The sequence below is a fragment of the Panthera onca genome, chromosome F1 (genome assembly GCF_046562875.1).
Source record: "Panthera onca isolate mPanOnc1 chromosome F1, mPanOnc1 haplotype 2, whole genome shotgun sequence".
In the NCBI taxonomy this organism is placed as follows: domain Eukaryota; kingdom Metazoa; phylum Chordata; class Mammalia; order Carnivora; family Felidae; genus Panthera; species Panthera onca.
The window spans coordinates 30,241,118-30,268,040 of record NC_138355.1 but is presented as its reverse complement, the minus strand read 5'-3'; the positions used below and the strand labels follow the sequence as shown (position 1 = coordinate 30,268,040).

General features: G+C 42.5%; 1 long non-coding RNA gene across 4 annotated transcripts in view; it reads right to left on the bottom strand.

Moving 5' to 3' along the window:
- Positions 1-17,467, bottom strand: part of LOC132686184 (uncharacterized) — a 70,237-nt gene extending 52,770 nt beyond the window's left edge. For 2 of the 4 annotated variants that reach the window (XR_009613497.1, XR_009613499.1), the window contains exon 1: positions 16,694-17,467. This is a non-coding gene — a long non-coding RNA (uncharacterized LOC132686184). The remainder of the gene's footprint in view (positions 1-16,693) is intronic. The other 2 variants (XR_009613498.1, XR_009613500.2) reach the window with 2 other exon arrangements.
- Between the last annotated feature and the right edge of the window lie 9,456 nt (positions 17,468-26,923).

Below are 26,923 nucleotides of genomic sequence, written 5' to 3'. Positions count from 1 at the left end.
ATAGTATAATAACATTTAATTGGACACCTTATTCTTTTTTTGAGAAACAGAGAGCAGGGGAGGGATGGGGGGCGGGGGGAAGAAAGAGAGAATCTCAAGCAGCTACATGCCCAGCACAAAGCCGGACGCGGGGCTCGATCTCACAACCGTGAGATCATGATCTGAGTTGAAATCAAGAGTCCGATGCTCAATGGCCTAAGCCTCCCAGTCGTCCTTCAATTGTACACTTTAAAGGACTGCACTGTGTGTTACATAAATTATATCTCAATAAAGCTGTTAAAATCACTTCTCCTGCTTTCCTCTTGCCACACCCACTGCGGGACTTTACGGTTAGAGCATGACATCTGTGACAGAAGGGCACTGGATGAGTAGAGAAGACAAGTTCTCCTCCCAGAGGTAGGGTGGGAAGGAAAAGAACAAAGAGCGAAGAATGTTCCAGAACCGATGGAAGAAAGAGTCTGAGGGGCCCCTCAAGTTCCTGCCTTCTGGGGCCTATGATTGTCCTCTGCTCCTCTCACACTGTACATAGCACCTAGGTGGCTGGATCCATCCCTGTGGCTTCAACTCTCTCCCATGGGTTGGTGACTCCTTCCTTGTGTGATTTAGGATTAGATATTACTGCAACTGAGAGAAAACTAAAATACTGTTAGTTTAAAAACTTAAACAAATGAGAAGTTTTGGAATATTTTCTTTCTCACATAAAAGCCTGAGCAAATAATCCAGAGCTGTTATGAAACTCTGTGATGTCAGGAACCCAGGCCCTGGGGCTCCATTTACACAGGCTGTGCACTGTGCAACTCCAGGGAGTGTTATCCACACATACAGCATGAGTGATCCCTTCTAGAGGAGTGCAAAGTGATGGCCTGCCCAGGATCCTTCTCTCTCGTTGTTCTCCTGTGAGTGGTCTCAACCTTACTGTCCAGGGTGGCAATTTATCTTCCAGGCAGGAAAATGGAGGAAGGGACAGGTGCAGAAGGGGGGCACAGTGTATATGTGGGCTGAATCTAAAGTAAGGTTTTCAGAACTTCTCACATGACACTGCACTTCCATTCCATCATCAAGATCTTAGTCATAAGACCACTCCCAGTTGTCAAAGGGGCTGGGAAATGTAGCTTTTATTCTGGGTGTCCATATACTCAGCCAAAAAGGGAAGGGATGGAATTCTAGTACCAAAGAATAAAAGGCAATAGAGAACAACTAGCAGTCTTGTCATTCTTTCCAACTTATATTTATAATCCAGATCCACATATTCAACGGTCTCTTGGACATCTCTACTGAGACGAATCACAGACAATGAGACTGAATAAGTCCTACAGGGAAGGTATCACGTCTACACATTCAACTCCCATCTCAAACCTGCATCTTCTCCTGTGTTCTCTCTCTCAATGAATGGCAATGTCATCTACCTCGTTGGATGGGAATCATCTTGGAGTGTTTCATTTCCTTCACTGCCCACTCTCTACTCCCACCCTGCAAGCTCTACCTCCTAAATGGCTCTTATATCCACCTTTCCCTCCTCATTCCATTACTTTAGCTCGGACTCTCATTTTTCTCCAGTCTGGATTACTGTAGGGATCTCAAATGGAACCCACTGCCTCCAGGCTGTGCCTCTACAATCCTCTCCTCACATTATGCCCAGTGTACTCTTTCTAAACATAAACCCAGTTTTGATTCACCTCTCCGTGAATTTTTTCAGTGGTTGACCATATTTTTGGTGGTAAAGTTCACTTTCTTTAAGCATGACGCCCACGGCTCATCATGATCTGGCCTCCGCCTGCCTCTCTCACCCCATCTGCTGCCTCCCGCCACCCTACACCCTTTGCTCCAGTTGTCCTGAACTATCTGTTGTTCCCTAAACTTTCAGTCGTTTCATGCCACTCTGCTTTTGCACATGCTACCCACTCTGTGTGGAATGACCTTCTCATTTTTGTCTGTGTAACTCCTACTTCTTCAAAACTCAGCTCAAGCATTGCTTCCCCAGGAAGTGTTCCTACATTCTCCAATCCGATTTAGACATTCTTCTTCTCACTCACATAGTGCACCATCCATAATGATCTTAATTCATGTTTATTTGTGTATCTTGCCTACAAGACGAAAAGCTCTTCAAGGGATGAGATCTCGTTTTGTTTTGTTTAATGTTTATTTAGTTTTGAGAGAGAGAGCACTAGTGGGGGAAGGGCAGAGTGAGAGGGGGACAGAGGATCTGAAGTGGGCTCTGTGCTGACAGCAGAGAGCCCGATGAGGGGCTTGAACTCATGAACCATGAGATCATGACCCGAGCTGAAGTTGGACCCTCAATTGACTGAGCCACCCAGATGCCCCGAGATCTTGTCTTTTTTGCCTTTACATTTCTAGTGCCTGGCACGTAAGTATTTGTTGAGTGAATAAATATGCCAGGCTCAATCATACACATGTTTATATGTAGTATTTGATTCTCATAAGCCCCCATGAACTATATCCATTTTTTAAATGGGGAAACTGAGGCTCAGAAGAATTGTATGACACATCAAAGGCCACAGTGCTACTTAGAAGTGCAGAAGGAAATAAAATCTGACGTTGTGCCTCCCTGTTTGCTCCTATTTAGACAAATAACATTTGTGGCTGTTATGAATTGAAATATGGAAGGAAGGAACCACTTTGCTGTTGGTTAACCTCTATCCTGAGTCTACCAACAGAAATGTGTATTCCTTCTCTTTCTCCAAATTCCCGAGTCCCTGAACACAATTCCGGGCTATTTACAAAACATAGTCTAGGCATTTTGTTTCTTTTGTCTTCTCCTGGGAAAATGCCTTTTTTAAGCTTTAATCTCTAGCAACGGAGTCTATGTTTCTTCACTCATCCTCTCCTTCAATGAATATTTATTAAACGCCAACTCTGTGTTGATGCTAGCCTCATTCACACACGAATATGCAGAAACAAAAACATTTCAGCTATTATCAGAATCTTTTTATCTCTTTGTTGGCGTCTCTGAGATTCAGCCTTATCTAAGGATACAGTTACAAACGAAGAACAAGCAGCGAAGCGTACTGCATGTTCAAGGTTACGTGTTATTATTGTTCCTCCTTAAGCAAGGCTTGTACAATCCTTGTACTGGAAACAGGTTTCAGGCACAATAAACAATGTGCTCCCTTATCTCAGATGCAGTAAGGCGGTTCAGCAAGTTGTTTACCACACAGGTATTCCTAAATCAGCAGTTTTCATACGATAATGGTACCTTAAAATTCTCTAATGCTTTACCCTCCCAAAAGGTAATAGGAGATCGAAACTGTGTGCTGCTTAAATGAATTCATTTGTGTGGAGAACAAAGCCGTTTTTACATAGTCCTGCCATGTCCATTTGACTAGAAGCCAGAACATTTCACACAAGCAGCAAAATCCATCTCCCGAAATTGATTCAGGTTTTGTCTGATGGGGGTGGGGAGGGGAGGGCGGGAGGGTAAAGTAAAAGACAAGCACTGCTTTTAATTGCAGTTGGAAGCGGTCCCAATCACAAGAGCAGTTCTTTAAAGTTGTTCTTTTGGATTCACCTTAAATTATCTTAATGGAGCAGTAAAGTTGAGTAGGAACAAAAAAAAAAAAAAAAAAAAGCGAGGATAGGAAAGCTTGGGGCTTTTATTTATTAACTTAGCAAATATTGAGCACCCATCACATTTAAGACCTGCAGAAACATGAAAATTAGTCACACAGGACTTCTGCCCTCAAGAGAATACAATACAGCAGGCAAGTTAACAGGCATGAACACACACAGGCACAAACTGTATTATCCTCGCTATTCAAACACTTTATCGGAACTTTCACTACCCAAGTGGAGAAACTGAATAGATTCAGATAGGTTTTTAAATAAATCCGTCCCTACCCAAACTTTTACTACTCACTTACCAAAACTCAAGAGCCTCAGGTAATCAGTATCTGAACTCACCATCCAAACTGTCAGTCTCCATTCTCAGGAGCCTGATCGATGCGGCTGGCAGAATACTTAGTACTGTGCGAACATGATAAAGACAATACCAGTGGCCCTGCATGCCCTGAAGCCTGGAAGAGTGTGAGATACTTTCCAATGGGGGTACAATTTCATGGAGAACGTATTTTAACCGAGCCTTGAGGGATGGGTAGAGCTGCTTCTTTCCAACCTCAGTGCCATGTGGCAATCCTGTGTTTGTCCTTATATGTCTCCCCATGCCCCTAGAGTTCTTCTAAACCTTTACCACTCTTCCCAAGTCCTCTGCCTCTATTCCTCCACTCATTCACTCTCAGCAAAGGACCTCACTTCTTCCTTCATACAGTAAGAAAGAGAGACAGGAAGAGCAAGCTCCCTGTTCTCTTATATGGTCACTAACACCATCATAAGGACTCTACCCTCATGAGCTCATCTAAACTTAATTACCTCTCCAAGACCCGGCCTGTAAATACAATCACACTGAAGTTTAGAGCTTGTGCGGGAGGCATGCAAACATTCAAGCCATAACAATCGTCTAGCTCTGTATTTCCTGGCATGGTTTGTCTCTGCTTGGCCTTTTTCTCAGGCAGGCTCAAAAGGGGCTGACAGTTATGAATGACTGTATTCTCCTGACCACATTTCCCTCTCCCCAGTAAAAACCACCCACCCTTTCTACATTTCAGCCACCCCTACACCATTCCCTTCTGACTCAAAGGAAGGAGTCCTCTAGAGGAATGACTTCTTCATTTGTCTTTTGAATTCTATCCCCGCCCAAGTATATGGGTCTATGAGAGACATCTACCACGGTTTTTTGTTTTTTCGTTTTTTGTTTTTTTTCCTCTCTGCCCTGCATTCCTTCCTTCTCTGACTCCCCTTCCCTTTCCATGTGCTTTAGGATGTCAGTAATGGGACTCTGGCTTTCCAAGGTGGGCCTGTGACTCACAAAGGCTAGTTGGAGTGTGTTTCAGGAATAAACAGGTGCACTGGAGGACAGTTTGTTGCATTCTTTTCCCTGGGACCCCAACTATAAGACCAGTATAAGCCTGGCTATGTTACACAGAGTAAGCCTGCCTTAGAACAAGGCTGAGGAGAGGCAAAAGAGGCCAGGAAACACCGAGCTAGAGCACTGTTATGGACCAGATGTTTGTGTCCCCCAAATTCCCATGTTAAAGCCCTAGCCCCTACGTGATGGTATCTGGAGGCAGGGCCTCAGGGAGGTGATTAAGTCTAGATGCGCTCATGAAGGTAAGGTCTTTGTGATGGGATTAGTGCCTTATGAAAAGAGACCAGAGCCTGCTTTCTGTCCCTGCATGTGAGGATATACCAAGAAGGAGCCCCTGTGCAAGCCAGGAAGAGAATTCTCACCAGACCCTGACAAGGCTGGAATGCTGATCTCAGACTTCTCAGCCTCCAGAACGGTGAGAAACAAGTGTTTGTTGTTTAAACCACCCAGACTCTGGTATTTGGTTAGAGCAGCCTGGCCTAAGGTAAGTACTGGCAACATTGTTTTTAAATTTGGAGGTTTTTCAATTATGTGAGCCAAAAACTTCTCTTTTTGCTTCAGGGCGTTTGAGTTGGGTTGCTGTTGTTGGCCATCAAGAATTTTGGCCAGTCAAGGGGCGCCTGGGTGGCTCAGTCAGTCAAGCATTTGACTTCAGCTGATCATGATCCCATGGTTTGTGAGTTCGAACCCCACATTAGGCTCTGAGCTGCCTGGAGCCTGCTTTGGTTTTGTGTCTGCCTCTCCCCTACTTGTGCTCTGTCTCTTTCTCTCTCTCAAAAATAAATAAATATTGAAATATTAAAAAAAAAAATTTTTGACTAGTCTTCTCACTTCATCAATCAGCTCACCTCCCCCCTCCCGTAACTTTGGTCTCTCCCCTCAAAACTAACTCCTTCCTCAAACTACACACACATTCCAGATCTACCTGTGGAAAAAACCTCTTTTTTGATTCTATAGCCACTGCCTGCTCTCCCTGCTTGCCTTCTTATCCTCTTTTCTAGAATGTCATAAATGGAATCATACATAGGTAGCCTTTTGTATGTGGCTTCTTTTACTTAGCATAATTATTTTGAGGTTCATTCATGTTATTGTGTGTTTCATTAGTTCATCCTTCTAATTGCTGAGTAGTATGCCATTGTTTAGTGGTACCATAATTTGTTTTTCCATTTCTCAGTTGATGGACATATAGATTGTTTTCCATTTTTGACAATCATGAATAAACTGCTATAAACATTTGTATACAGGTCTGTGTGTGAACATAAGTTTTCATTTATCCCGGGTAAGTATGTAGGAGTAGGATTGCTGGGTCATATGGTAAATGTATGTTTAACATTATAAAAAAAATGCCACAACCTGTTTTCCAAAATGGCTGTACTATTTCGTATTCCTACCAGTAATGTATGACAGTTCAAGTTACTCAACATTCTTGTCAGTATTTGGTGTTATTAGGATTTGTTTTTTGGTTTGTTTGTTAGCTTTTGCCATTCTAATGGCTGTGCAGTGACATTTCATTGTGGTTTTACTTTGCATTTCCCTAATAATGAGATCGAGCATCTTTTCGTGGGCTTATATGCCATCTCTCACTCTCTCTCTCTCTTTAAAAAAATGCTTATTTATCTTGAGAGAGAGACAGAGAGAAAGAATCCCAAGCAGGCTCTGTGCTGTCAGTGCAAAGCCCAATGTGGGCTCAGTCTCACGAACCGCAAGATGTCAACCTGAGCCGAAATCAAGGGTTGAAGGCTTAACCAAACTGAGCCACCCAGGCACCGCCCCCCCCACTTCTTTGTCTTTTTTTTTTAATCAAGAGAGCTTTTGCTCATATAAAAAAATGGGTTGTTTGTAGTCTTATTGCTTTGGGAGAATTTCTGGAAACAAGTCCTTTACAGATGTATTTTTGGCAAATATTTTGTTCTAATCTGTGCCTGTCTTTTAGTGGCATTTAAAGAGCAGAGTTTTAAATTTTGACGAAATCTAATCCACCAATTTCTTCTTTTATGGTTCATGCTTTTTGTGTCCTAAGAAATCTTTGTCTAGCTAGTGGTTTTGTTTCTTAATTAAACTAAACTTATTTAATTCAAAACATTTTTAATTCTAAGTCTCTGCTTCTTTCTTTGTTGGAATTAAATTATCTTTTTAAAAAATAATAAAATGATAACAGTAAGAATAGAGAGAAGTGTGTGTGTGTGTGTGTGTGTGTGTGTGTGTGTGCATGTGCACACTTGTCTGGAAAAATAGAATTGATGGATGATTCTATGTTGGTGTCATAGGTCATGTTCCCCAGGAAACAGACAGAAATTTGCATGTGAATACTGTCTCCTTGACCAAACTCTAGTCAGTCTCCTAAGGCTTCTTCTCAACTAGGCTTGACCTTGGACTTCAGTGTCTGTCCTTGTCAAAACTTCATCCCCCAGTTTTAGCAAAAATCCTAAGTCAGTTTACAGAGAATCCTCCACCCTGGATATCTGATCTCCCTCTATATCCAATCAAATTCTTCATCCCCTAGCCTCCCCTAGGAGATACTTCATCACCCTGGGCTGCCACCAGCAAGAATCTGGCCAACTCATTTTCATCAGAATCTTCCCTCACCCCTGATGTTTCCTCTTCGTAATTTTCCATCCACTGACCCCCAACCCTGCTCCTTGGCTATAAATCCCCACTGCTTGTCCTTGTTGTATTTGGAATTGAGCCCAGTTCTATACCAAGACCTCTTTTCTTCTATTGCAATAGTTCCTGAATAAAATGTTTTTACTGCTTTACCTACTGCCCGGCTCTGGTTTTTCTTTGACAGATGCAAGAATTTTATTGGGGAGTGCTACCAGGAACAATCCCTCTAAGAGATGGCATAAAACAGAACTGGCAGGGAGAGATGTTGAATTATGATGTAGTTGCAACAGAGGTCTCAGCTGATCCCACGGGGAGTTCTGGAGCCGGGATGGCCTTTACAGAATTGCCTGGAATAGAGGGAAGGGTCTGGACCTTGTGTTTCTCAGCCATCCCCCCCTATTCAATGAGATAAAGTGTGAAACTAATATAAAAAATGTGATATAGGAGTGAGAAAGATCAAGTATTTGAACTGTAGTAAGTCTTGGTGAGCCTGAGGCAATCTCTCTACAAGGAGAAATAAAACAAAACTAATTAGTCACTTGTGAAACCCTTTCCTTGGTTCTGTGACCTCTGCAACCCAGCAGTCTTGTATCCTGGCAACAGTTTCTGGGCTTTATCCCTGGTTTGCATCATCTCCCTCCCTCTCCCCCCCCCCCCCCCCCCCCAGCCGCCGGAGGTAAAGACATCCTTTGGTACCTGTTTCATTGTTTCTTGCCCTCATTTAAAAAGGAACAACTGTTTTGTCTGAGTGGAAATTGTTGCCCTTTGTGGCTGGCAGATCTGGATGGTAAAGAAACTGCAGAGGCGAAAGATCTCCATGCCCAGTAGTGAATCCTAGGGGATGTGAACAAGGCTTCATATGAGAAATTTAATAAAGGGTAAGTCTTAAGGATATATGGGAAATGATGTTTTGCTGACTTGACTTTACATGCTTGGACATCACCCATGCGTCATGATGCCCTCTGCCCCACTCCTCAAATTGCTGTCAATCTAAGCAGAAAAGGCATACAAAAGCTCAAAGTCACCACCAGCCAGCTTTGCACACAGATAAACCTAAGGATCCAGTGGAGCGAGAGGGGTTCTTCCTTCCCCAGGGTGGTCCTCCTGGTCCCTTTAGTAAAACAATGCTCCTGGGAGTTGGAACCGTCAGGAGAGATGACATCTATCTGCTATCATATTTCTAATCTGACCCTCTCGAAATGAAGAAAATAGCCTAGGAACATTCGACTAGCTTGTGGCAAAGCCAAAATTAGCGTCAGAGGTCCTGTCTTTCAAGTCAACTGAGCCACAGACCCTTAGCTATCCTTGCTTCTCCTGTCTCCTCCACCTGCCACATGGACTTAGTCGTTAAGTTATTTTGACTTAAAATTAGCTCTCAGCCTGGTCCCCCTCTCCCTAGTCATCGGTATGACTTCTTTTGCTTAGATTCCACCTACTCTCCTGGGCACTTGCAGCAGCTTAATAACTGATCTCTCTGCCTTGCTTTCTTCCATTGCCAGCCCATTCTGTGCACAGTAGCTGGAGTCGTGGTGTTTCTTTTCTTTCCTTTTCTTTTTTAAGTTTACTTATTTTGAGAGAGGGAGGGAAGCTCAGAGAGAGAGGGAAAGAGAGAGTCCCAAGCAGGTTCTGTGCCATCAGTGCAACGCCCAACGCAGGACTGGATCTCACAAACCATGAGATCATGACCTGACCCCAAATTAAAAGTTGGACACTTAACCGACTGAGTCGCCCAGGTGCTCCCGGAGTCATGGTTTTCAAGCACAAATTTGGCAACTCATTCCCCTGCGTAAACCTTTCCACTGCTCCCATCTCTTTTCGTGATTAAGGTCCAAACTCCTTAGCCATATATTCAAATGTCATCTTTGGCACTGACAGCTTTGGGACGAATTTGGCTGCAAGCAAAATTCACAGTGGCTTTAACCATAGGATATTCCTAAAATAGGCAGTCTTACAATTGGTCTGGTGACTCTGTGATGTTGTTGGAGACTCCAACACTTCTGTCCTTTCTCTTCTATCCTCACTGGGTGGTTGTCATACTCAAGCTTTCATCAGGGTCACAATATGCTTATGTGCACATCCTTGTATGATAACATCCAAATCACAAAGGAAGGGAGGGAGGAAAAAGGGAATTCCTCCTGTTACACAATTTTTTAAAAAATTTTATTCGAGGAAGACAGACAGTGCGAGTGGGGAGGAACAGAGAGAGAGGGAGAGAGAATCCCATGCAGGCTCCATACTGCTGGCACAGAGCCCGATACAGAGCTCGAACCCACAGAAACCGCAAGATCATGACCTGAGCCGAAACCAAGAGCCAGGAGCTTAACCGACTGAGCCACCCAGGTACCCCTTGTTAAATCAAAGATGAAACTCTTACCTCAATGCCTTCCACCAGACTTCTATTTTTTTTTTTTTAGCCAGAACTGAGTGCCATACCCAGCTTAAGACCAAGTATTTTTATCAAAGATAAAAGGGGATTGCCTAGATTGGCTTAGCCCAATTGTGATTTATGGCCTGGCCCTGGGCACCTTATCACCTGAACAAAATCAAAGTTCTATTCTCAAGAAGGAGAAATGGCTCATGGGCTGGCAACCCACAGTGGGTACCCCAACCTACAGGGCCCTCGTGAGCTAGCCTCTACTTATCCCTGTACATTTTCTGACCCTCTCCTTCATAGTAGCTTTTTACTCTAGTCTTCTGGAACCACTCACACTTCCCAGAATGGTCCTCCATGACTTCATGGAGCCAGTCATACCTCCTAGAATGATCCTTTTCCCCCTGCCCAAAATAACCTTTTCCCCTTGATAATCTTATGAATACTCAACCTTCTTATAGAACTCAACTGAAGTGTTACTGTCTCTGTACAATCTTTCCTGACCCTCCAAAGCAGGATCAGTCACTCTTGACCTTTCCTGTTTCCCGTTTCAGGCGATGCCTGGTACATTGTAGTTGCTCAATAAATATTTGTTGAGAATCTTTGCATCGTTCAAGTGTGCTGCATATTTTGATCTGTCAGGTTATTATCACTGCTTACATTTTAGTTAATATCATTACTTTCATCATAGAGCCATGTGATGGTTAATTTTATGTATCAACTTGATTGGGACACAGGATGTCCAGATATTTGGTTAAACATTATTTGTGGGTGTTTTTGGATGATACTAGCATTTGCATCAGTCGGTTGAGTAAAATGGATTGCCTTCCCCAATGTAGGAGGGCTTTATCCACTCTTTTGAGCACTTGACTAGCACAAAAATGCTGAAGAAGGAAGAATTCACCCTTAGCCTGACTACTTGAGCTGGGGCATTGGCTTTCTCTTGTACCTGCACCCAGATTTCCATGGTTCTCAGGCCTTCAGGTTTGGATTAGAACTACACACCAGTTTTCCTGTGTCTCCAGTTTGCAGATGGCAATCGGTGGGACTTCTCAGCTCCATAATTATGGGAGCCAATTCCTTGTTTGCTTATCTTTCTTTCTATCTATCTATCTTTTCTGTTTCTCTGGAGAACCCTGTCTAATGGAAGACAGTTAATAAATTCTTTACTATAGAAAAATGTTTCTAAATTGTGGGATCAAGTTGCTGATAGGGAATGTGATTTTGAGGGAGCTAAAATATCCCAACTTGATGCTTAGTCTCCTATTATTCATAAGATGAGAACATTATTATTCATAACATTCTATTTAATGGTGTCTATGATAAATAATTCTCTTTCACTCCTGTGTATCTTGCATACTTTTTTTTCCTGTCAGACAGATTATCTTATGCATGTTCTGCAGAGATAGGGACACTTAGAAATGCTCATTTGTATTGGGGCTAATACAAACTGGGGTGTGTGTGCAGAAAAATTATTGAAATGCACCTATGAGATAAAGGGTGACAGGGTGAGTGAAAATGAAAGAGAAAGTGATAAAATGTCAGTGCAACTTATTCCAGACTGTGGGGAAAAAATTCACAGTAATTTCAGGTGGTACAGGTACTTAGCTTAAATAACATGTACATAGAAAAAGCTTATTGCCTTTTTAATTCTCCCTCCATTCTTGTTAGCAGCCTATTTCCATAAGTCATCAGGCTCAGGAAGTGGTATTCTACCTTCCCTGGAGCTCTGTGCTCTGACCTGTATGACGGTGGCTTAGAGCATTCCAGCAAAGCAGGGGGAGGGGGGCACAAATCTTTGGCATTCTGCTGCTGACAGGTATTGGCTAGCGAATAAAGAGAAGCAGGGAATGTCCATACAGCCACAGAATGAGACTTTGAGGAGGAAACTACTCATATCAAAACAATGAGACTTTTGGGGGTATATATGCTCACAAGGAGGAAAACAAGAGCTCTAAGTTAAGGAAGAGAAGAAAAGAGAAAAGATGGAAAGAAGGACAAAAGGAAGGGAAGGAATGAAGAAAGAAAGGAAAGGGGGAAGGGAGGGAGTTGAAGCCTGGAGGGTTAAGTAGGACATCTGAGGTTGTTTGGACTGTTGCTTCCAGGAATCTCTGCTTAATTTCTTTGAACTATGACTCAGGTCTTTACCCAAAGGCATGTCTGTCCATGTTCTGACAGAACTTGAAATTGTTTACCCCATATTCAGCTCTGGTGGCTTCTCCATTCTCCGTATCTAGTCATCTCCTTTGCAGGCAAGAATCACGGATGACCAAGGTGCACACCTGACAGGAGCAGAGTTTTGATTCTACTGTCATCTATAGCCATTCCTCAGCCCCAGCCCCAGCCTTGGGCTGCTTACACTGCCTTTTGGCCACCACTGTCCTGTGGTCCTTGGTTCCCTGGGAATATCTGCAGCTGGGGGCTAGCATCTGGGGGCTATGTGTGCAGAAGAGGAGGATGGGGTTACATGCAGTGCTTGCTGTTTAACAAGCATGTGTCTGGCCATTTCCACCAAATAGCTTTCTTCTAAAACATCAGATTGGACCTTCCTGAGGGTGGCTACCAGGCACAGCCAGAGCACCGACACTGAAGGAAGATGGTTGGATGTTCAGTCCTGCAGTCTCTTTTGGGTGCGGCCATCTTCCTGTTGCTCCCCCCGGCTGCCCAGTGGCCTCCACTATCTTTATGGGCCACTGTCATAAAATCTGCCCTCAGCAGTGGAGCTAATGAACTCAATCACACAGTCACTATGGCTAAGTAAGGAACTTCTCTCTAAAGATCTTAAAACAAAGGGAAGAGTGCTATTTTTGACATCTAGAGCTCTCTGTACCAAAGTACAAGAGGTGTTTTAGAGGATAGGAAAGCCTTCTTGGGACCTCTAATCATACCTCATGGGACTTAGCGTGCCATGAAGACTGGCTCTTTACCATGCCTGACAAAATTTGCTCGATATTCAGAGTAAGTATGAAGCTCCTCTTTTCTGAGCCAAACTTCATATGAAGCACAACCAACCTAACCTTCATTGAGTACTTGCTGTGACCAGGTTATTTTGCTAAGCATTCTACAATACACATTTCCCCTTCTGTCTGAAAGTTCATTTTATGCCACTTCACCTTTACAGAAGACCTACCTTAGTACATCTTTTTAATAACAGGAAGAAATTTAAAGATAATTTTCCCTTTTACAAAATGGTAATTGCTTCTTTGCTTTAGGTCATTTCAGCTACGAAAGTTTTCATAGGAATGCTCTACTTTCACATAGTGGGAGAAACCTGTACATTATTTTCTTCTCAAATTTAGGCAGTTTCATTTAAGATCCTCTTGATTTACCTGAACCAATCAGGTATAAGTGCAAAGGGCATTTACCGGCTCACAAGACAGGTATAGGGCTGACTTCAGACATGACTGGATTCTAACAATGTTATCAGGGCCTTGTCTCTCTCCATCTCCTGGATTGGCTCCACCTTCCTTTGCGTGTTGCCTTTGTTCTCAGATTCTATGTTGGGGCAGGTGACTGGGCAGCTCCAGCCAGATGATCTTCCAGTGTCTATTCTCAGTGGGAAACAGAGAGCTTCCTCCTGAGTGCTCAGATGCACTCTAATGAGATGGGGTCACATGCTCATCCCTGAACTGGTCTCCTGGCCAGGGGCCTCATAGAGTCTCTCCTGGGTCATGTTCTGCATTCCTGGAGTGAGGTAATGGAGACCCCAACCAGACCAGAGGGATACAGAGTAGGAGAAGAGGATCCCCAAGTAGGTATTGGGGAAATAGATACTCAGTAGGCACCAAGACATTTTCTTACTGGGAGTGTCAGTATCCCAGCTTAATAGATGAGGAAACAGCGGCTTGGAGGGTTTAAGTAACTTGCCCAAGGTCACTGCTAAGTAATTGGCAAGCAGAGACTTGAATCCTATCGTTAACAAGCCATATTTGTTGTTCCATTTATTCAGAGGAAATTTTTGCTCTCTAAATAAGTAAAAACAAGACTGTATATCTAGATTAAGAGAATTAATGTCAAATTTTCCATAATGAAAATCATCCCTAACTTGCCCTACAGATTTACCTCAAGGGACAGACTAGAAGCCCTCTAAGGAGGCATAACTCTCTTTCCAATATGCCATTGCCCAAGTTCTGCTACCAAGGGAAAGGAAGCGAGTGTGAGTATTTATTAAAGACACAGCACTTACTTCTGACATCATCATCAGAATGATCTGAACCAAAAACTCTGCTGGCTTTAAGAAAATCAACATGTTAAGTGAATTCTTGATATACTTTTTACTTGCCTAAACACTTCAGATGAACCCAGCTACCTCCTGGAATGATTTTGAAATGGTCATTATTGATTTTGTTCTAAATTCTTAACCACAAGTGGCTATACAGTCAGTTATTAATGGCCTTATCATATTGACACAGGGCCATGAACTAACCGAGATAGAGGAAGCCATGTGTGCACTACAGGACAGAACACTCAATTTACCATCAGCAGAGTGCTGGATCCAGCACTAATTAACTCTATAACCTCAGACAAATCACCTAAATTTGCTGCTACTCACTTTCTTCATCTGTAAAATCTTTAAAATGATGATTATACTTCCTTTATAGGTTTTTATGAAATTCAGATGAGATAGTGTGTTTTAAAATTCCAGAATATCTGCAAACTTTCAGCATCTCATAACTATGAAGTATTGTAATCCTTCCCATCCAAGGAACTGAGAACTCCATGGCTGCCTATTCATATTAATAGCCAAGAGAACCAAGAGGCAGACAAGTCCCAATAAAGTTGGAAATAAAGTCTGCAACTCTAGCGGCTCATTCTGGATTAATAATGGACTATTAATGGACTGCCTAATAACAGAAGTAATGGCTTGCTGCAAAACAAAACAGAAGAAAGCAAAACCAAAAGAACAACTGTGTTTCATTAGACTGAAATGCAAAAAGAGCTTGAGAAAACCATGGCACCAAGTTCTGAGGCAAAATTGGACGTTACCCAAACTGTGTGATCCAACCTTCTCAGCACCTGTGATTTCTAAATCTTTTACTCTAGTCCCAAAGTTTTCTTAAGATCCTCACACCCCACCTTTGTCACTCCACGTATGATCAAATCTTCTTGGCAGAGAACAGGGCTCAGGAGAAAGACCCACAAGTCAGAAACCTAATGAGTAATTTTAGGGGCACCTGCGTAGCTCAGTTGGTTAAGCGTCCCACTTTGGCTCAGGTCATGATCTCATGGTTCATGAGATTGAGCCCTGCGTAGGGCTCTGTGCTGACAGCTCAGAGCCTGGAGCCTGCTTCGGATACTTTTCTCTCTGTGCCCCTCCCCTGCTCGTGCTCTGTCTCTCTCTGTCTCTCAAAAATGAATAAACATTAAATAAATTTTAGAAATCTAATGAGTAATTTTACCAAGACCAAATTAGAACAGAGCAACAAGCTATGCCAAGGACAGGGTCTTTCACATTTCAAGGTCTAGTTCAGGTAAAAGTGGTCACTGTTTAGGCAAGTTGGTGGCCAGCCTGCAGCTGGGCAGAAGATAAACTGCATCAACACTGGGGAGTCACCATCCTTCCAAAGCCTTTCCTGGTATTCCCTGCCTCACCTCAGCAAGGCATAAAGAACTTAACTCCTGTGATCATCTTTAGGAAGATGACCAAAGACTATGCTTCCTAGCCTCTTCTGACTTTCTTCACTAAACATTGACTGAGCACCAACCATGATTTGCATGATGGAAGGTTTGTTTATAGGATTGGAAACAGAGTGCTTACTCGTTAGCTGGTCATAAGCACTGGACATACCAACTCGACAGCCCTAAGGAAACTCTGGCCTAAGGAAACTCTTCAGCTGAGGCTTTTTTAGATCGCAGAGGTGAAGGGTGGATGGGAGACAGGCCTTCAGACAAGGATGAGGGTGAGGGATATTTAGGCCAAAAGAACAACATGAGCTGAGGAGAAACACAGGACGCCATGATGCATTTAGAATCTTTATGTCCAGGAGCACCTAACTGGCTCATTTGGTATAGCACGTGACTCTTGATCTCAGTGTCATGAGTTCAAGCCCCACAATGCGCTTGGAGCCTACTTACAAAACATAATAATAATTAATGTAAGTAAGCAAATAAATAAATAAAATCTTTATGTCCATATGGCTGGACTGCAGGATATGTGTGGCTGAGAGGTGGCTGGGAGAGGATGCTAGATAGTAAAAAGCCTTATAAACCATGTTTAAAAATTAACTGAGGACAGTGCAAAGACATTCAAGAGTTTTAAGCACAGAAAGAAAATGATTAGATATACATTTAAATAATAACAAGAAGGGGCATATGGATGGCTCAGTTAGTGAGGCATCCAACTCTTGATTTTGGCTCAGGTCATGATCCCAGGGTCGTGGGATCAAGCCCCATGTTGGGCTCTGCACTGATAGCACAGAGCCTGCTTGGGATTCTCTCCCTCCTTCTCTCTCTGCCCCTCCCTTGCTCATGCTGTCTCTCAAAATGAATAAATAAAAAATAAATTAAAAAAATAAATGAAGAATAAGCAATATGTGTTCCAAGTGAAATTTGGAAAATCAGAAAAGCACAAAAATCATATAATTGATGTATTGAATGTTCTGGACACATCATGGCTCTAGGAAGAAACAACTTTTTATTCTTTCTCCTCCTGCTCTAGAAAACTCATTCTAGAATGAATCCTTAGTTTTTTCTGATCCTATTCAGTCACAAGAATGCTCTCCATCGAGTGCTGTAAAATCTTATCAAGTCTAGTATTACATACCCAGTCTTTTACTCACTTGCAAACGTCTCTCATTCCTCTAGACAGGCTTGCTTCAGTCTTGGAAGCTGAAGTGCAGAAGGAAGTCGTGGTTAGCTTTTCTGCTTGCTACTCACCAAGTTGCTCTTTCCTCAGGCCCTTGAGGAAGGAGTAGGTGCAAATGGTTCCCACTTGTGTGACTGACACAGTCGTCATCTGGTATGGCATATGTACCTCGGAGATCCATCTACTAGGGACCTCTGGCTATAGTGCCCTTCTGCCAGATCTCTTCACCCTTCAAGTGGTTCTCTTGGGTGGCATCCTTCACACCATTCACAGGTGGCCCAGGAATGAGTGCCCCCTCCATTCCATGGCCCACTCATCTAAGGAAGTGCAGTGCCCTGCCACAGAACCTTCTCTCTTCATTCTGCTGCAAGGCAGTCCCCTCCAACTAGCTTTTCACCTTCAGGCTTCTTGTGGTGAAAGTCAGCCACCATCCCCTATGTCCCTCAAACTCCAGAAGACACAGGTCAAGATTTCCAAATAGTTCTTGTGAAGAACTTAGGTTAAGGTGAGAGCATATTTCCCATGGCAGAGTAGAGATGCGATGGGTTGTGGAACACAGCACTCAGACGACTCACTAGAAAGAAGCCCTTGCTCCTAAAGAATGTTTCTGGCCTCTCTTCCATAGAAGGTGGAGAGTGGGCTGATATTGGCAGGGCCATTTCCCAATACCTTTGCATGCCCTCCATAGCTAGGGGGTCTAGCATTTCCTTTTAGAATGTGCCAACCTACAGGGCGCCTGGGTGGCAGTTAGGTGTCTAGCTTCAGCTCAGGTCATGATGTCATAATTCATGAGTTCAAGCCCCACGTTGTGCTCTGTGCTGAAAGCTCAGAGCCTGAAGCCTGCCTCAGATTCTGTGTCTACCTCTCTCTCTACCCCTTGCCTGCTCATACTCTGTCTTTCTCTCTCAAAAGTAAATAAGCATTAAAAAAAAAAAGAATGTGCCAACTTAGGACATACCATAGTATTATCAGGCTTGAGATAATACGGGAAGCAACTTTCTGTACAAAATAAAAATTACTGTAATCCCACTAGTCTTCTCCTCCTTTGGAAGTATAGAGAAGTCTCCTTCCCTCTCATCTTTAACAATTTGGTGTATATATTTTGAAATTGTCTTTTATGTTTATACAAATCTAGAAGATTGTTGGATGGATAGATTCAACAGATAGGTAGGTAGATAGGTAGATAGGTAGGTAGATAGGTAGATAGGTAGATAGGTAGGTAGATAGATAGATAGATAGATAGATAGATAGATAGATAGATGATTTAAAAACATAGCTACAAAATTATTGACATTGCTCTCATCTAGAGGTGGAATTTATGTCCCCTTCCCTTGACTTAAGAGCCAGGCAGTGACTGCTTAGACCAATGGAATACAGTGGAAATGAAGCCATGTGACTTCTGAAGCTAGGTCATAAAGGACCAGGAGGCTTCCACCATGATCCCTGGAGACATTAGCACTTGAAACACTGAGCCACCATAAAAGGAATCTGATTACCCCAAGGCCATGATATTGAGGAGGCCACATGGATTCTCTAGACAAGAATCCCAGCTGAACCTGTCCTTCAGCATTGCAGCCCAAGCACCGATGTACAAGTGAAGAAGAAATTTAGGAGTACATCTTCCAACTCCAGCTCTTCTGGTCTCAACCACACAAGTCATCCAAGCTCCAGATAGCAAAGGGCAGAGAAAAACCAATGCTGCTATGTTCTGCCTGAATTCCTGGCCCACAGAATCCACGAACATAATAAAATGGTGCTTGTTCTATAACATTAAGTTTTGGAATGGCTTGTTACATAGTGGTAGGTAACACAAACAGACAGAGAGATTCAAGTTAGAAAGATTATTTCACTGCAAATGGCAAGGATGGAGTAGAGAGGGGCAAGATTAGGGGTAAAAAGACAGGGATAAGGCTTTGCAGTAGCGCACATGAGAAATAAGGACTGAATTAAGGCAGTGGTAGGAGGAAAGAGAGGCAGGGCCCGACGGAGGCTCAACACTACTGTCCCCCTCGCCAGTGTCAAGAATATAAAGCACTGGAGGTGGGAGAAGGTATAGGGCAGCTACCCTGGTATGTACTATGAATGCGTGTCTCCTTCGGCAGATCTCAGCTCCTTCCTGCGCGTGCAGAGTCGGCTTTCTTACCCCAGGCTGTGATTCTGTGGTTTAGTTCCACAAACGGGAGGCCCTGAATGTTAGGCTGTAGATTACATTAATCAATCCATTTTGTTTTATCTTACACGCTTACTTAAAAGCCTCTTCTACTTAGGAAGAAAATATATGCAAAGTAATGTACAAATCTGCAGAGCCTTGCCATCTTTTTTAAGCTGAGCCCTTGTACCCTGTCGGTGAACAAAGAGGCCCCTGGGTGGAGCAAGGTCAGTCCCTGGCAATCAGTCTCTGTGGGATCACCCTCCCTGGGTTAGGGTAGTGAGGTGGGTGGGGGAAGGACGGAGTGTACAGAACAACAGAAAGATAAAGAAAAATTGCTTACGGCAACCTCATCAGCATGTTTCAAGATATACCAGGCCCAGACTGTAGAACAGTATGTGCAGTAAGGTGTAGTTTACATTCTGAAAAAGATATGCACATGCATGGATATGTGCAGAAACAGAAGACCAGAAGCATCTGTGCCGAAAATGGAACGCTCGTTATATCTGGGGCATGGAATTACTTGTTTTTATTGGTTTGTTGGGTCCTTTTTGCCTTTTTGGGTGTTCCAAGTTTCCTGCATATATGTTACTTCTGAAGATTAAAAAAAAAAATGTTATGTTACAAATCACCAGAACCTCACAGTTTCATCCACGCTGCCCATAGTATTTCCTGCACGTCCCGCCTTAGATCAACCTACCGTTCTTCATCTTACTAGATGAGAGCATATTTGCAGATCACAAATGCAATGAGAACTATTTTCCACACAACATTTAGGGGTCTTCTGATTCTCCCTTTCAGAATTCTTTTTTTTTTTTAATGTTTATTTTTGAGAGAGAGAGAGAGAACGAGAGGAGGAAGGGCAGAGAGGGAGATAGAGGATCCAAGGCAGGCTCCATGCCGACAGCTTAGAGCCCGATGCAGGGCTCAAACTCACAAACTGTGAGATCATGACCTGAGCCGAAGTCAGATGCTCACCTGACTGAGCCACCCAGGCTCAGCCTTTCATTAATTCTCTCAGAATTCTTTTCTTAACCTTCTCTATCACTCACCCAATTCTCCAAGTGCTTAGGACAGCCTCTGGGTCACCCCTAATCTTCTCTACAGTGCCAGGTCTGTGGTCTTTAGTAACCAATGCCTGGCCTACCAAACCACTTCTCTCTCCGACACTTGCTGTATTCTCGCATTCCCCAGCCCCCACCAAGTGCCTACTTCACAGACAGATCTCAAATTTTAGTAACCGTTCTTACATATTAAACTAATTCACAACATTTCAATAGCTAATGGCTTCTTAGTCACTGGGTTTTAAGAGAGGTTGCCCAGTTAATGTTACTGCATCTCTAATTGGCGATACTACAGCTTTAGTTAAATGCAGATTTTCACGCTTCCATTAAATCCATGTGCAAGCAGGTCACAACCTCTTTTAGCCAAGCAGGAAGTTTTCCTGCAGCCAGGCGCCATTGCCATTACCATCAGATAGAGCAGGAACTAATTCAGTCACGTTGATGGATGCCGAGATGGTGCCCAGACTCATCTGCAGTCGGAACTACAGAGCTAGAGTGCAAGAAGCTAATTTCCTCCTGGCCTGAAGTGCTCCAGGTCACCCCTGGTTACAGGGAAAATGACACGAGTCGTGTGTCTCATGAGCCAGCTCATGCAGAGTGTTGTGTACAGCGAGGCCCCGCAATGACAGCCGGTGCATGCGGCATGCATGTTGTCTCAGCCCACTGGGTTCCAAGGTTCGAACTCTGACATCCCAGAAAAAGGGTTAGGGGAACTACAAAATGTGGCGGTCACAAAAAGCACTTCAAACCTATACCCACTGGTGGAAGAAAGCAGACAATCTGAATCCAAGCCAGTGGGCCAGTTCGAAACACAGCTGTCCCTGCCCAAGAGAATTCCTTCCCTGGGGGGCCCTTTGGTGGTTTGAAGGGTTTTCTGTGGCTTCTTTCTGTGGAGTAGAGGTGGCGATCTTGTTATGTTTTGTTTCTGTGGTAAGGTTTCATTTATTAAACAAATATTTGTAACTGCCTACAGTGTGCAAAGCATATTTGTAACCACCTACCACGCACCAGGTACTGTGCCGGGCATTGATGATTCAAGTATGGATATGGCTCAGTCCTTGCAGTGAAGGAAGCCACGGTCTAGTTAGAGAGTGGCAGTGGAGATGGGTACCAATGAAGAAACAAAGGTAAATAAGAGAAATTAAGCCCTCTGGGAGAGTATCAGAAAACAGAGATGAGGAAGTGCTTAGTTCTGCAGGAGAGGCAGAGGAGGAAATGGGGGTGGGAGGGTGGGAGGGAAACTGAAAAGCAGGAAGGAACCAGGAGTGAAGTCTCCCCTCCAAGGATAATTAGTCAACCAAGTGGACTAAGTGAGGTCCAAGTGAGGACAGAGAGCTGAAAGAGATTAGAACCCGTTTATCTATGAAAGGCAGTGCCAACCCGAGATTTTTATAGCAGCGTATTCCTTCTTTGTTTCTTATTTAACTCTAAAATTAACACTAAGTGGAAACATTCTGTAACCCTTGAAAACTGAAAGGGTACAATCTGATCTGTTCATTTCACACAGTGAAGCACGTTCAATTCTTCCTTTGTCTGCTGTGAGCCTTTTAGATTCACACTTGGCCTAGAAGATACATCAGAGACAAATAGAAAAAAAGAAAGGAAAAGAAAAGAGAAAGTGGAAGTCCATCCTTTTTTAAGTAGTTGGTTTATATTTTATAATCTATTCCCGAAGAGATTCAGAGGAAGCGACTAATGTTTGTTTGATTCAGTTAAAATGATTGAGAAAAAGTTGGAAACGAGACGCTACATTTCAACTTTATTTCCGCAATTACTTGATAATTGGGAGATAACTACAGAATATGCCACATCCACTCCAAAGTATATTTACAGGAAAAATGCCAGAGGTCTGTCTCTCTATTCTTTGTCTCTAAATAAAGGGTTCCCAGATGCTTTAGATACACCTAAAATATATACTCTTACATGGCAAGCTGACTAAACATATTTTCCTTTTAAACTAGCTTTTTATTTATTTATTGTTAAATGTTTATCTATTTTAGAGGGAGAGAGAGAAAGAGAGAGAGCACGAGCAGGGAAGGGCAGAGGGAGAGGGAGAGAGAAAATCCCAAGCAGGCTCCACACTGTCAACACAAAGCGTGATGCAGAGATTGAACTCAGGAACTGTGAGATCATGACCTGAACTGAAATCAAGAGTCAGACACTTAACTGACTGAGCCACTCGGGCACCCCTTGCTTTTTAAATTACAAGCAATTATGCTTATGGGTTAAAAATAAGGAAGGGGAGAACAGTCACTGGCCAGAAGTAATCCTGGTCAATAGCTCTGAGAGTATATGCATTACAACAACAAGATAGTATTGTAGATAATGGCATCTCCAGAATTGTAGGTTGGAGAGGCTTAGGACAGGGCAGTCTGGTTGGATGCAAAGACTGGGGGAGAAGCTGTGTTCGCATATTCAGCAGTTAGCATTTAGGTCGATGTTGATTTGTTGGGGTTTGTGGGGTGGGAGTAGGAGGAGGTTAGGGGAGAACCCGAAGGCTCCCTGGAGCCAGCTATAATAAGCACTAGAGGTACAGATTCCCCACAACTTGCTTCTTTCCTTAAAAATACATCTTAAACATTTCACCATATCATCAACAATACAGATCTCCCACCTTCTTTTGTAATAGTTAATAGGACTGCATTGCATCTCACCAGACTATTGATAGACATTTAGATTTTTAAAAATCTTTTAATAAGCATTCTCTTGTGCTTATGTGTATATACATGTGTATATATTTGTATATACCTACATACAAATCTTCTGCTCATAATTTCTATCGACTAGATTCATAGAAAGGAACTTTCTAGGGTGGAAGATATGTGCACTTAAAATTTTGACAGAAAACTCTCATCGCCTGATATATAGTTAGTATACAATTGAGTGAACAGTGGTTACATAGCCCTGCTACCATTGTGATGGCAGAATGATTATATGATTAATAGAGTGACCGTTATTATCTAGCATCTAAGACAGAACACTTTTGAAAGAAGAAGTGGGTGCTATTAATTATTATAGTAGAACTGCAGGAATTAACCAAGACTCTCATGGGCAAAGTGCAACATCTGGTCACTCTAATAATTATTAACATAAACATTATTAATGAGAATAGTATTGCCAACAACTTCAGAAATCTCTGCAAATAGCTTAAGAAATTTCAATTGTCCTTCTTTTATCCTTCCCAAACTTATTCTTACACTCACATAGCATTGCCCTGAGCGAGTATACAGATCTTCCAGCAACTTGCTTGTTGGATCTTGTCAATGATAGCAAACCAAAGGTTTAGGGGAAAAGAGGAAGAATTTGCTTCTGGATATTCTGCACCATTACATTTTTCATTTGAAAAAGGAAGATTCCAAGCCAGGAATCATAGTTGGGTATCTCATGGAATAAAGAACCAAGACGGAAAGAAGAAAAATAGCAATAACACATTCTAACAAAACATTTGCTTTCTGTAAATCTAGCATCAGCATTGCCTGATAAGCCCAAATGATACGGAAAAGCAGAGAAAAGAACATAGTGCGTTCTGTTTTCTGAGGCCTATGAGTTGGGTCCCAAGCAAGCTAAAGGTCAGGTAATCTCTGAGCTAATGTTGATTTTTATGGCTCGACCTGAGAACGTATATTCTCTTTGGTGTCTTATAAAATGTTAACAGGGTGAGGCCTACTTCTTTGGTTCTTTATGGACAGTCTATGACCTGGGATCCTAGACACGTGGTCTTCTGAGAGCGTGGTCTATCGCATGTCTCACTTCCCATTTCCAAGACAACTGGGAAAAAAAAAAAAAAAACAACAACTCACCCTGCTCCCAGGCAGGATCAATCTGTAGTGAAAATCTGTGTAAGTTCAAAAGAGGACTGGTCGTTCCCGATGGAGGAGGAGAGCCCATCTCGTGTCTTGTCTGTGTGTGTTCCCGTCCCTCCCATCCCTCTGTTATTCATCAAGGTTTACATTCCTTTTTCTGCCTGTTATCCAGGCTCAGGAAGAAAGCCCTTGATGGGTTAATGAATTGCCCAGCACACTGAATCATCTGTCTTGTGTTTCTCGATAAATGAGAGGCTTTAACAGATCAGTGCTGAGGTGCTGAGAAGTATGTTTCTAGCTAATGGCAAGCTGTTGAAAATGCCTCTGAGCTTACAATCCACTACCTGAAGCCAACTCCACCAGAGGGCATTTTCCAAAACGTTCCTCATTTTACCTTTTGTCCATTGGTTGCTGATTCTAAAAGTGGTTGTGATGGCCTAATTTTTCTTAAATGCTGAGTTATTACAATAATGTAATGCTTAGTAGGAGCAACTATTAACCTACTTTGATTTTTTTTTTTCAATATACAGCACTATTCCCACACTCTCACATCGACTTTGCGCGGATTAAGGTCTGTTTCTGTGAAGCTGATGCTTGCCTTTGTCAAAAGCTATCTGAAAGCTGAGATCAATCTATAGATACTGACAAAGATAGCTGAGATGTTTGTCAAAAACAAACAAAAATTGCCAAACAGTATGTATGGCAGATCTCATTTATGTAAAAATATGTATAAATATAATATGTGTTAGTATATGGGTAGAGGAGATTTAAAAGACCAAAATATGCACCACATTATTAATAGCTGTTACATCTAGGGGTGGGATTGCCAGGGCTTTTTACTTCCTAAGACATCTGTATGATTTGCTTTTTATACAATAAGCATCTGTTACTTTTCCAACCCGAAAAAGGAAGGAGATGCAAAAATAAAATTACTAAGAAGGATTGAACTGATTTCTTAGTCCTACAATCATAGGGGCTGAGCTAACCAAAAGCAAACATAAGGAGTTTAGCGGTGGGGAATGAAGGATCCATGAATGTAGAAGGCAGCATTATTATACATTAATAAATATTATGGGTACACTTCTCAGGGCAGAGGACAAGGACAAGTGCCCATGAAAGAGAATTTTCTACAGGTATTCCTCATTAAAAATAAACTTGTTTGGGGGCACCTGGTTGGCTCAGTTAGTTGAGCGTCTGACTCTTGATTTTGGCTCAGGTCATGATGTCATGGTTCGTGAGATCGAGCCCTGCATCAGGCTCTGTGTTGACAGCATGGAGCCTGCTTGGGATATTCTCTCTCTCTCTCTCTCTCTCTCTCTTTCTCTCTCTCTCTGTCCCCACACCTCTCTGTCTCTCTTTCTCTCTTAAAATAAATAAACTTAAAAAAAAAACTTGTTTTTAAAGTAAAATAGTTTTTTAGTCTGCTTAGAGAACTTTTTCAAACTTACAGAATTATTTTAGAAAAGTATCGTTTTGGTTATATAACCTCAACTCTCAGTTTAGGAAAACGTTCAGCTAGAATATGTCAGATGTTACTAGGAAGTGCCTGATGGCAAATTATTGATACATAGTTCAATTATATCAGCTCTCACCTACTATTTTGAGTCAGCCAGTGTGCTGTAGGGGAAATTACATAGGTTTTGGAGATTCAACCTGGATTCACCTCTCCCCTTTCCCACTGTAACTTGGCAATTTGATCTTGAATAAGTTACTTAACCTCATAGAGCCTCAGCTTTCCAAATTAAGTGCATTTTGTAACAGTACTGCATAGGGTGGTTATAAGGCTTAAACAAAATTATCTGTAAAATGCATTGTGTAACCTATAAAATCCTGTAGCGTATAGTAGATACCGAATATTGAGTGAATGAATGAGGGAATATTATTTTAGAGTTTGTTAAGTGTCCACACTGAAATGAGAGGCAGAGAGAGAGAGACAGAGGAAGGGAGGAGGGAGAGGGAGGAAGACTGACTTATTTTAGTTTCTTCAGGTGTGGAATGTTTAAAGAATGAAGGTGACTGTTATGATTTAGAAAAAGAATAAAGTAAACAATAGTTGAACGAAGGCCCTGGATTTAGAATAATACCGTCAAATTTGGAAATTGCCACACACACTCACATTGCTTACAGCCCCTGTCACCCTTTAAGGCTATCTCGAACGTCACCATCTTTGTGAGGTCTTTCCTGATATCCCAGGCAAAGGTAGGAGCTCCCTCCCAGTGAAGGCCAGGCATGAAAAGATTAACTGCCAATGAGATTCCCTTTCAGAGGAATTAAAACTAACAGAATCAAAAGAACTTGCCCGTTGGAGGGAGGTTCTCTTTTACAAGTGTGAGTTCCCTTCAGGATAGTGCCCACAGTGACAGCTTTATAACAGCTTTATAAGTTTATCAAGTCTACTCTTGATCCCACACTGAGGAGAGAGGTGGCGTCAAGCATATCCTCAAGGATGTTTTCACTTAGTTATCCTAGTATATGTGCTGCCAAAGCAAGCATATTAACTTAGTTATCCTTATGCAGGTAGTTTGGGAGTATGTAAGCACCCCAGAAAGAAGTTTAAAATCCCTGTTCTTTTAGAAATAGCTTGATCTGACAGCTTGTGGTTAGTCAGCCCTCCATTACTTGCTCTTCCCTTTTTGAGCAGCCCTTGCATTGGCCACAGGACACTTCTGCCCAGCCGTGTAGATGCAAGTAACAAGACTTCAGCACGAGACAGTTCAGATGTGAGTCTGGTGGCCAGGAGAGAGAGAGGAACCAGAGTTCTAAATTTGCACTTAACAGCAAAACTTTTGACTTCAAATCCACTAGAGTAGGGGAACTGCCTGATGATTGTGACAGTGGTTAGAAGAGACTGAAATGAAGCTGGTAGATATACATGCTGGGCAGCAAGCAGTGAAGGAAGAAGAGGAGGAATTCACGAAGTGAATTCTCTCCCCTCTCTCAGGGGAGAGACCAATGCACAGACCATTGGTCATCTTTTCCAAAGAGGTTTTGGTGAGAAGGTGCAGACAGAATTCAGACTGCAGTTGAATTTTAAAATGAAGTTGGACTAAGAGAGTAGGGCAGTGATTGCTGATAATACTTCTAAGGAGGATGGCAGAGAAGGAAAAACATCTAGACAGGCTTGGCATCCTTTTAAAAAAATTTTGTTTAATGTTTTATTTTTGAGAGAGAGAGAGAGAGAGAGAGAG